Source organism: Carlito syrichta, unplaced genomic scaffold (assembly GCF_000164805.1).
Source record: "Carlito syrichta isolate Samal-C Ts95f unplaced genomic scaffold, Tarsius_syrichta-2.0.1 Scaffold314117, whole genome shotgun sequence".
Taxonomy (NCBI): Eukaryota; Metazoa; Chordata; class Mammalia; order Primates; family Tarsiidae; genus Carlito; species Carlito syrichta.
The window spans coordinates 213,534-222,803 of NW_007258213.1; the positions used below are offsets into that span (position 1 = coordinate 213,534).

Below are 9,270 nucleotides of genomic sequence, written 5' to 3' on the forward strand. Positions count from 1 at the left end.
TCACCTCAGCCTCCCAAAGGCGCGGGATTACAGGCTGAGCCACCGAGCCCGGCTGTCATTATTATTACAAAAAATAAACACTCTCCAATGACAAAAAACGAACCTTGTGGTATTAACTCAATCAATTATCAGAGAGACAGTTACACCTAAAATGGGAGGAAACAAAATCTTCCCTAGACCTTCTAAGAGCTAACTACCAAAACTAAGAAAGTAGACTAAGAAGAAGGAAGCTTGAAAGCTTGATCTTGCTAAAAATAGATGAGATACTAAGTCTAAGATAGACCAAGACTGAGGAAAAAAAGACTGAATTATATGCCTAACTCACTTTTTAAAAAATACCAGAGATGCTTGTTTGTATATCCATTATATGTGACTATTTTTTTCAAAATTTGAGTCAGAAACTCTGTCGCCCAGACTGGAGTGCAGTGGCACAATCACTGCTCACTGCACCCTTGACTTCCTAGACTCAGGCGATCCCTCCACCTCAGCTTCCCCAGTAACTGGGACTACAGGGACACACTACCATGCCTAGCTAATTTTTTTTGTTTTAATTTCTTCTTTTCTTTCTATTTGAGTTGGAGTCTCACTCCATCACCCAGGCTGGAGTGCAGTAATATACTCACAGCTACCCCAGTGTCGACCCACTGGACTCAGGCAATCCTTCCACCTCAGCCTTCCAAGTAACCGGAACTACAGGTGTTGTGCTACCACACCCAACCAATTTTTTTATTTGTTGTAGAGATGAGGTCTCACCAAGTTGCCCAGGCTGGTCTCAAACCCGAGGGCTCAGGCAATCCACTCACCTTGGCCTCCCAAAGTACTGGGATTACAGGCTTGAGCCACCATACCCGGCCTTTGTTTTCATAGAAACAAAATCTCACTATGTTGCTTAGCTGTTCTCAAACTCCTGGGCTGAAGTGATCCTCCCACTTTGGCCTCCCAAAGTGCTGGGATTACAGGCTTGAGCCACCATACCCGGCCTTTGTTTTCATAGAAACAAAATCTCACTATGTTGCTTAGCTGTTCTCAAACTCCTGGGCTGAAGTGATCCTCCCACTTTGGCCTCCCAAAGTGCTGGGATTACAGGTGTGAACCACCATGCCCAGCCTCAAATGACATATCTTAATTTGCAAATTTCTCCATTTCTGCCTTTAACACAATACCAATAACCACTTTACACTGAAATTATTTTTATAGCCAAGCATTTGCTTTCTCTCTGAAAGCCATCTTCTTAAAAAATAATAATAATAACTTTTTATCATTGCAAAACAGTATATATACATTTTAGAAAGTTAGAAAGTACACATAAAATAAATAAAAGCACCACATTCGTATTACCCAGAGATCACCACTCTTTACTCTTAAGCATATATCTTTTTTTTTGGTGATTTTTAAACATGATTTCCAGGATGAATTGCTTACTAGGCTGATGTGTTTTCCATTCCCATACGGTACTGCTTTTTAGGGTCCATTACTTAAAAATAAGTATGTCTCTGGTTCGTAGGGCCTTTAGTGTATCCTTCATAAGAAGTTGTTGCTGATGAGAAATTGGCACAAGACCTTCTCACGTGCATGACCAAAGGATTCCAGTTAAGTAAGACTATCTTTCTCCCAACTTCAGTGACAAACTTTTCTTAAAGGTATTCAGAATGCTTTACAGAACAGTTAGAAAACCAGTGTGCACTAGCCTCCACTCTCTTATGGGGGAACAATGGATGCAAACTCATGCCTGCAGGTTTTACTTTGACCAAGAACAAGAATTCAGTGAAGCTAGGATTGCCTCTAGCTGGATAGGCATCTCTTCATCAAAAAAAGGCTCAGGGCTCTAATATATATCTCCAACCTCTTAATCTCATTACAAAAACCTGAGTTTGTTCTGTGGGGTTAATTCCAACAGATTTTCCTTGCTTTATTTTATTTTATTTTTTTTTTGAGTTGGAGTCTCACTCTGACACCCAGACTGGAGTACAGTGGCCGCTCCCAGCCACTGCAGCCTTGACCTGCTGGGCTCCGGTGATCCTTCCGCCTCAGCCTTCCAAATAGCTAGAACTACAGGCGTGTGCTACCACGCCCAGCTAATTTTTGATTTATTGTGGAGATGTGGTCTCGCCAAGTTGCCCAGGCAGGTCTCGAACCTGCAGGCTCAGGCAAAAATCACTCACCTCAGCCTCCCAAAGCATGGGATTACAGGCTGAGCCACCGAGCCTGGCTCAGAATTATTTTTCTGTCACTGAGGCCAGAGATGCTTTCAGTAAATGATTCTAAACCTCCTAGTACTGATTAATTTGTATGAATAGAACCTGCAACCAGAGACTCTTGGAGGGTAATGAAATCTACAGAGAATATAGGTTACACACAATGAAGACAGAGAAGAAATGATGGCTGGATAGTCCATTGGAGGATTACATGCATAGATAGTTCATTTTTTCCCTCAAAGGGCCCGTCAGATTGAGACTTCTGAGATGGGGGTTTGTCTAAGACTAACTGGCCTAGGAATGACAGAGATGGGATGACCAGGAGTGAAGTGATGGTCTTGCCTCTTTCTCGCCTGCAGCCTACAGGAAGGTTTTACCTGGAAAAAGAAAGCACCAAATCAGCCCGGGGAGAAGAGTTCCAGAGAGTGAGTCAAAGCCTTCTGTGTCCTGCTGTGAATGTCATCCTCATAATCAGAGGAAACCTACTTAAGTGAAATCCATTTTTGACCTGTCAATCATTAAATTTTTTAAAAAACTGTTAGTACTGAATGATAGAGGGGGTTTAGTGAAACAAATGCTTTTCACTTTCTTGCTAGGAGGGTAAATGAGTATATCCTTTTGTTAAGTGAAACAAGGGTATGAGTATTCCGGTGACTACTATAAACAAGTAAACATTTGGTTTAAGCATCAATCGCTTGTGAATCTGATTGGTAAGCACAGTCTCAGGGTACACTGACAATATTTGTGGAGAACCAGCCATCCCAATGTACTGCCCTGATCCTCTGAGATTGGTGTATGTGGCCACATGGTTGTCCTTTGCCACCTCTGTCTTGGTTCTAATTGTAGGAAGCAGTATCATCCTTGGTGATCCATATTATACACATGCATCATTTTGCATCAGAGGAGAATTTCTTTGGAACCAAAATATTTGGTTCATGGTTGTAGTGGTTTTGATCCATGCAGATACTGATTAACTCTTCAGAATCATGACTCAGAATAATCCGCTCTACCTCATGCCAGGCTCATGGAACCTTTCTGCTCTTCTGGAAGTGCTAGAGTCCTCTTAGGCAGAGTGGATGCTGGTCAACAAGCTACAGGACTTGCCATGAAGCGACTTGTTCATGATTTGTTTCTGGGACCCTGGGGAAAATGTTTTCAGGGGTCTGCCTGGGAAAGCTGCTTTTGGAAACTCGTGGCTTTCCTCTTGTGTATATCAAGAAAGTTGGGGTCCATGGGAAGGTATCATGGCTTTAGTTGATGAACCAGTTCATTCGTTTGTTTTCTTGGCTTTCAGCCTCCATAGTGGATGTTCAGGGCTGCCAGTGGAGATAGAAGCTTCATTCTACATGCTATAAAGGCCTTGGGTGGGTGTTTCATCATCTGTAAAATGAGTACAACAATCCTACCATTCAGATAATGAGGGAAAAAAATTGAGAACATATAGGAAGAATTATAACACAGTGTTTAGCATATAGCAAATATGCATCATGTTACTCTCTAGACATTCCATTGTCATTTGTACAATAAGCACCTCTGTTGAAGTGCTTATCAAACCATTGTATAATCAGACAAAGGAAGAGAGTATGTCTTGGTCACCATCTGTACCCAGAGTGAGGAGAGCAGGAAGAAAAAGAATCCAATATCCAAACTCAGCCCCATGTCACTCATACTCACTTTTTACTTAAGAAAATATAGTGCTTGTCTATGTAAGTAATATCTCTGAAAGGATACCAAGAAACTGGTAAGAGGGGTTACCTGGTGAACTCTGGTACTCAAAGTTGGAGGAACGAAAACTTATTTTTCACCTTATACACTTTTGTTCTACTTTTAAAAAATTTACCACAATCAGGCATTACTTAATATATATATATTAGTGTCAGAAAACCCCCCAAGTTGAACTAAAACATCATGTTTGACATATCTGTAACAATCATATAAAGATGAATTGAGCTAGGCACAGTCACTCACACCTGTAATCCCAACACTTTGGGAGGCTGAGGCAGGAGAATCATTTGAGCCCAGGAGTTCAAGACCAGCCTGGGCAACATAGCAAGACCTTGTCTCAAAAAAAAAACAAAAAGATGAAATGTAAAGTGTTTATTAAAAATGATCAAACTTACTAAGAAATGAGATTAAAATAATGAGGTCTTTTTTGCTTAGATTGTAGAGAGGTAAAGAATAATACCCTATGTTGGTGAGGGTGTGGACCATTTACACTGCTATAGGGGCAAGAGCAAGAAGACTCACTCTTGGCATGAGAATAAATTGGTAAAACCTTTCTGGCAGGCAATCTGGAGTTTGTTTCCAAAGTTTAAATGTGGTTAATTAAAAATAATTTTAACCAACATTCTAGGAATTTTCTCTATGAAAATAATCTGAAAGTGTGCGGGCTTGTGTACAAGGTGGTGAGTTGCAATATCTAGGACCTTAATTTTTGTATGTTGGTGGGGAAACTTGATCACCAGTTCCTGCTCTCCTCCCTCCCCAATCCCAGTCCATCTACTGACTACCTTTCCTGAGTAGAGCATGAGTAGGGCCATTGGCAACTGGGATACTAAGCAGAGTGAGTGGGAATTTGGGGTTACTCAGGGTTAGAATAACAGAGCAGTACTGGACTTGGCTTCTCTGTGGGCCAGATAAGAATCTGAGACAATGGTAAAGAGGCCTGGGGTGAAAATTAAAATGCCTTAATTTTTGGAGTAATCTTGGCCTTGGAGATTCATGGGACTTCAGAAAGGAAGGGCAGGGTGCTCAGGTAGATGGTAGCTTGCTGCCCTCCCTGGGCCAGAGAAGTCTGATTGTCTTCCCATATCCCAGAATGGGAGAGGGCTATGCAGCTCAGGAGATGGGAATTGAGGAATTCCCTTCAAGTACCTCCAAGCAGGTACCACTGCCTGACAGCTTGATATATGACTAGACTACAGGAGACTGCTGGCTCTCCACCTTTGGTAGTGCTTTCAGGTATTGGGGGGCCATGAGTAGTCAAGAGGAAAAAAACAGTAACATGCCCAAAGAGACCCTGGAGCCAGAGGTAGAAGGAACAGGCAGAACTCAGAATAGGGGATGCCTGGGGAAACAATTTCTGGAGGAGAGAGAGGACAGTTTTACCCAAATTCCACAACTGGAGGGGAATTATAGCAAAACTTTCTAGAACTGAAAAGCTTTTCATAAAAATTTTTATTATTATTTAGTCAAAGTCTCATTCTGTCGCCAGACTATAATGCAGTGGCACTATCACAGCTCACCATAGCCTCAACCTCCCAGACTACGGTGATCCTTCCATCTCAGACTTCCAAGTATCTGAGACTACAGGCATGCACTGCCATGGCCTGCTAATTTTTTTTATTTTTATTTTTTGTGGAGACAAGGTCTTGCTGTGTTGCCCAGGCTGGTCTCACACTCCTGGGCTTTTGGCCTCCCATGATGCTGGAATTACAGGCATGAGCCACTGTACCCGATCCTTTTTTTTTTTTTTAAATTTAGGAGTTTAGTGGATACATTGAAGGAGAGGATGATCGTTATAAACCTAATAGCCTGTTAACGCAAACGGAAGAAATACCTCCAAACATGGCAAAGAGACAGGAGAGAGAAAAACGAGGAAGGCAAAGACTTGGAGGACCGATAAGTATTGAAGTCAATGATGATTAGCACATTCCTGAACCAATCCCTGCGGCCAACAGATGCCCCTCCCTTTGACTTGCTTAGGCTGGGATCATCTGCACTGAGCGAAGGGAGAATGAGATGCCCCTAATTAGACCAATTAGGGAACACTTTGGAACAAGGGATAGAGTCAGTGCCACCCACACAGCAAGAAAGGGTGGAGTTTTTTCTGGGGGACAAATAACCTTGACCATCCCTCGTAGTAATACGTGGTACCTAGCTGAAAAAATTGTCATGAGGATAGATGAGATCCTGTGTTAAATGCTTAACACAACACTTGGCACATAGCCCTGGTGAAACAGTTCTCATTTGTGCTTAAAAGGGGTGTTTTTAAAGTTTAAATGGATACATATGCCCCCAGTTATGCCAGTTCATCTTATAGTGCTGTATATAGAACCCTGGAAACAATAGAATGTTGTTACTCAGCCATCACTTAGGGAGTGTTTTTTGAATACTAATGTTCACTCTAGATTCACGTGGGAATCCTGTTGAATGAAGATTCTGAGTTAAATGCAAATTCTAATTTAATCCCGGTGGGGCCTGAAGTTCTGCATTTTTAGCAAGCTACCAGTTGATGCAGATGCTGCTGGACCACAGACCACACACTGAGTATCAAGCACCTCATATATCTTATGTGATTGAAGGGGCTCACCACTGTATCCATGTTCTAGCCATTAGGAAAGGAGAGAGAGAGAGGAAGCAGAGAGGGAACAATTTCCTCTTTTCTTACCCCATCTTTTTTATTTGGAAATTTTCAAACCTGAATATTTGAAAGAATAATGCAGTGGACACCAATGCACCTTTCAACTAGCTTCACCAATTGTTACCATTTTAGCAGTTTTCTTTTAAGCATGTGACACAAAAGTTGCCTGCTTTCACGCTTATCCACTGTTAAAAACTGTGGCAGGCCGGGCGGTGGCTCACGCCTATAATCTGAGCACTTTGGGAGGCTGAGGTGAGAGGATTCCCTGAGCCCACGGGTTTGAGATCAACCTGGGCAACTTGGCAAGACCTCTTCTCTACAATCAAAATTAGCTGGGCATGGTAGCGCATGCCTGTGGTTCCAGCTACTTGGAAGGGTGAGGCGGAGGATCACCTGAGTCCAGCAGGTCGAGGCTGCGATAGCCATGAGCATGCCACTGCACTCCTGCCTGGGTGACAAAGTGAGACTCCAACTCAAAAAAAAACATAAAACTTTAGCAAATAGCCTGATCCTGCTGTAAGAGAGGCCAAAGAATATAATTCAAACTTGATAGTGATTTGCCCTTTTGCAGGGGTGAAGTTCTATTACTCTATGATAAAATAATTTTTTTTTAAAAAAAGGAGGAGGAGAAGCAATGGGACAATGAACACTAGGGGACAATTATTGTCTGATACACTGACTCATTAAATTTTATAACCAGTTCTTTTCAAATTGGATTCTGAAAGACTTGGCCTAAATTTATAGTCCATTTCTAGAAAGTATGTAGGACTTCACAGTATGAATTTTACACACCCACCACATGCTTTAGTTTTCTACCCTCATTTTCTCTTTGCTTCATTTATCTTGCTATGTTGTGCAGATCTTTCTACTCAATCTTAAATCTTTTTTTGAAACAAGTTTAATTATAGACTTTTTTTAAAGTAAGGGTCTCACTCTGTCACCTGAGCTGGTGTGCCGTGGCACAATCACTACTCACCACAGCTTCAACCTCCTGGGCTCAGGTGATCCTCCCACCTTGGCATTCCAAAGTGCTGGGATTACAGGCGTGACCCACCATGACTGGCCTACCTGATTATAAACAATTTTAATAACACATTAAATATAATGAGAGGTCAAAATGTTCTGCATGGATCCAAGCTGTTCACCACAGCTGTTTTGCTTTTTTTTTTTTTGAGTTGGAGTCTCACTCTGTCACCCAGACTGGAGTGCAGTGGCCACTCCCGGCCACCGCAGCCTCGATCTGCTGGGCTCCAGGGATCCTTCCACCTCAGCCTTCCAAGTAGCCAGAATTACAGGCATGCGCTACCACGCCCGGCTGATTTTTTGATTTATTGTAGAGATGAGGTCTCGCTGCCCAGGCGGGTCTTGAACCCGTGGGCTCAGGCAATCCACTCACCTCAACCTCCCAAAGGCGCAGGATTACAGGCTGAGCCACCGAGCCCGGCTGTTTTGCTTATAATAGCATGTCTGTAACACTTAAACCTGTAATTGCATAGTTGTAAATGCTATTATATTGATCTTCATTTTGTCCAAGTGATTTTCCAGCCTTTTGTTTAAAAAAAAACTTACAGAAACTGTTACTAAAAGAAATAACAAATGTAGATTGCTTTACATAAATCAAGATTTCACCAGCCATCCGTTAAACATATTATGTAGACAGCAATAGACTATTCCTTGTTACTTTATATCACCTTGTTACACTACTATTGGTCTATACTAATTACCTTTTAAACGTCTCAAATCTTTATCATTTGTTGTCAAAATTTTAAAAGAATATACTTTCAACATTTTAAAATAGTGCCATTTTATTTGGGATATAAAAATGTTTTCATATGTGATAAAGTTTATCTTGGATATGAATTAAATCATTTTTAGAGTTAATCATTATAGCATTTGGCTGTACTCAAGTTCTTATTCCATCCTTTCGTTATGTGAACCACTGTGGTTACTTGAAAATAGAGAATAAATTGCTCAACACGGGCTCCCTAGTAAAATTTTAGTTAGATCTTGCGCCATAGAGCCCCCTGCAACTTGAGGACAGCCGATACTTGCCTATTTTACACAGTGACAACCCTAAACTGCCTTTTTGCCGAAATCGGACTTTGGCTGTCAGCTGATGTCTGGCGCCGTCTCAGGGTGTTGGTGCTGCCTGCCAGCCTGGGATGGTTGGGCCGGGAGCCAACCTCGTAGTTTCATTCAATCGTTTGCCAAGTGCGGATGCCAGGCCAGGCGCAGGGGATGTAAACATCCAAGCCCAAAATGTAAGCTAAGGAAGTGTGAGCCCAAAACTGGAGGGCTGGAGAGAGCCTCGTGTTTTCGAGCCTCCCCGTGTCTGCGCGTGAGATGTTCGGGAAAACCCAAGGAACCCCGACACGGGTGCCGCGCCACCAGCGTCCTCGCACGCCAGGCCCCGGGGACGCGCACGGGTCTGGCGGGTCACATCTCGTCGCCTCCCCCGAGAGCGCGGGCAGGGAACGAGCTCAGCCCCTTCCGCCGAGCCTCACGGTTCACCCGCAAACGCGACCCCACGCCCGGGCCGGCTTCGCGCGAGGCCTGCCCGCTCCCAAGATGGCGGCAGCGGCATCAGGAAGGGCGGTGCCACGTGGGGGCGGTGGCCAATGGTCTTCCGGGCTGTGCTGCCGGCCGGGCGCGGGAGGCGGAAGTGCCGCGGGCCGCCGCCTCCGTCCCGGTTGCGGCCCCTGCTGGTTACAT

The 9,270-nt window shown here is 43.4% G+C and overlaps 1 protein-coding gene across 2 annotated transcripts in view; it reads left to right on the forward strand.

Moving 5' to 3' along the window:
* Positions 1 to 9,228: 9,228 nt before the first annotated feature.
* NAA60 (N(alpha)-acetyltransferase 60, NatF catalytic subunit) overlaps positions 9,229 to 9,270 on the forward strand; it is a 21,547-nt gene continuing 21,505 nt past the window's right edge. For both annotated transcript variants that reach the window (XM_021719088.1, XM_021719090.1), the window contains exon 1: positions 9,229 to 9,241. The gene's annotated coding sequence lies outside the window, so the exon portion shown is untranslated. The remainder of the gene's footprint in view (positions 9,242 to 9,270) is intronic.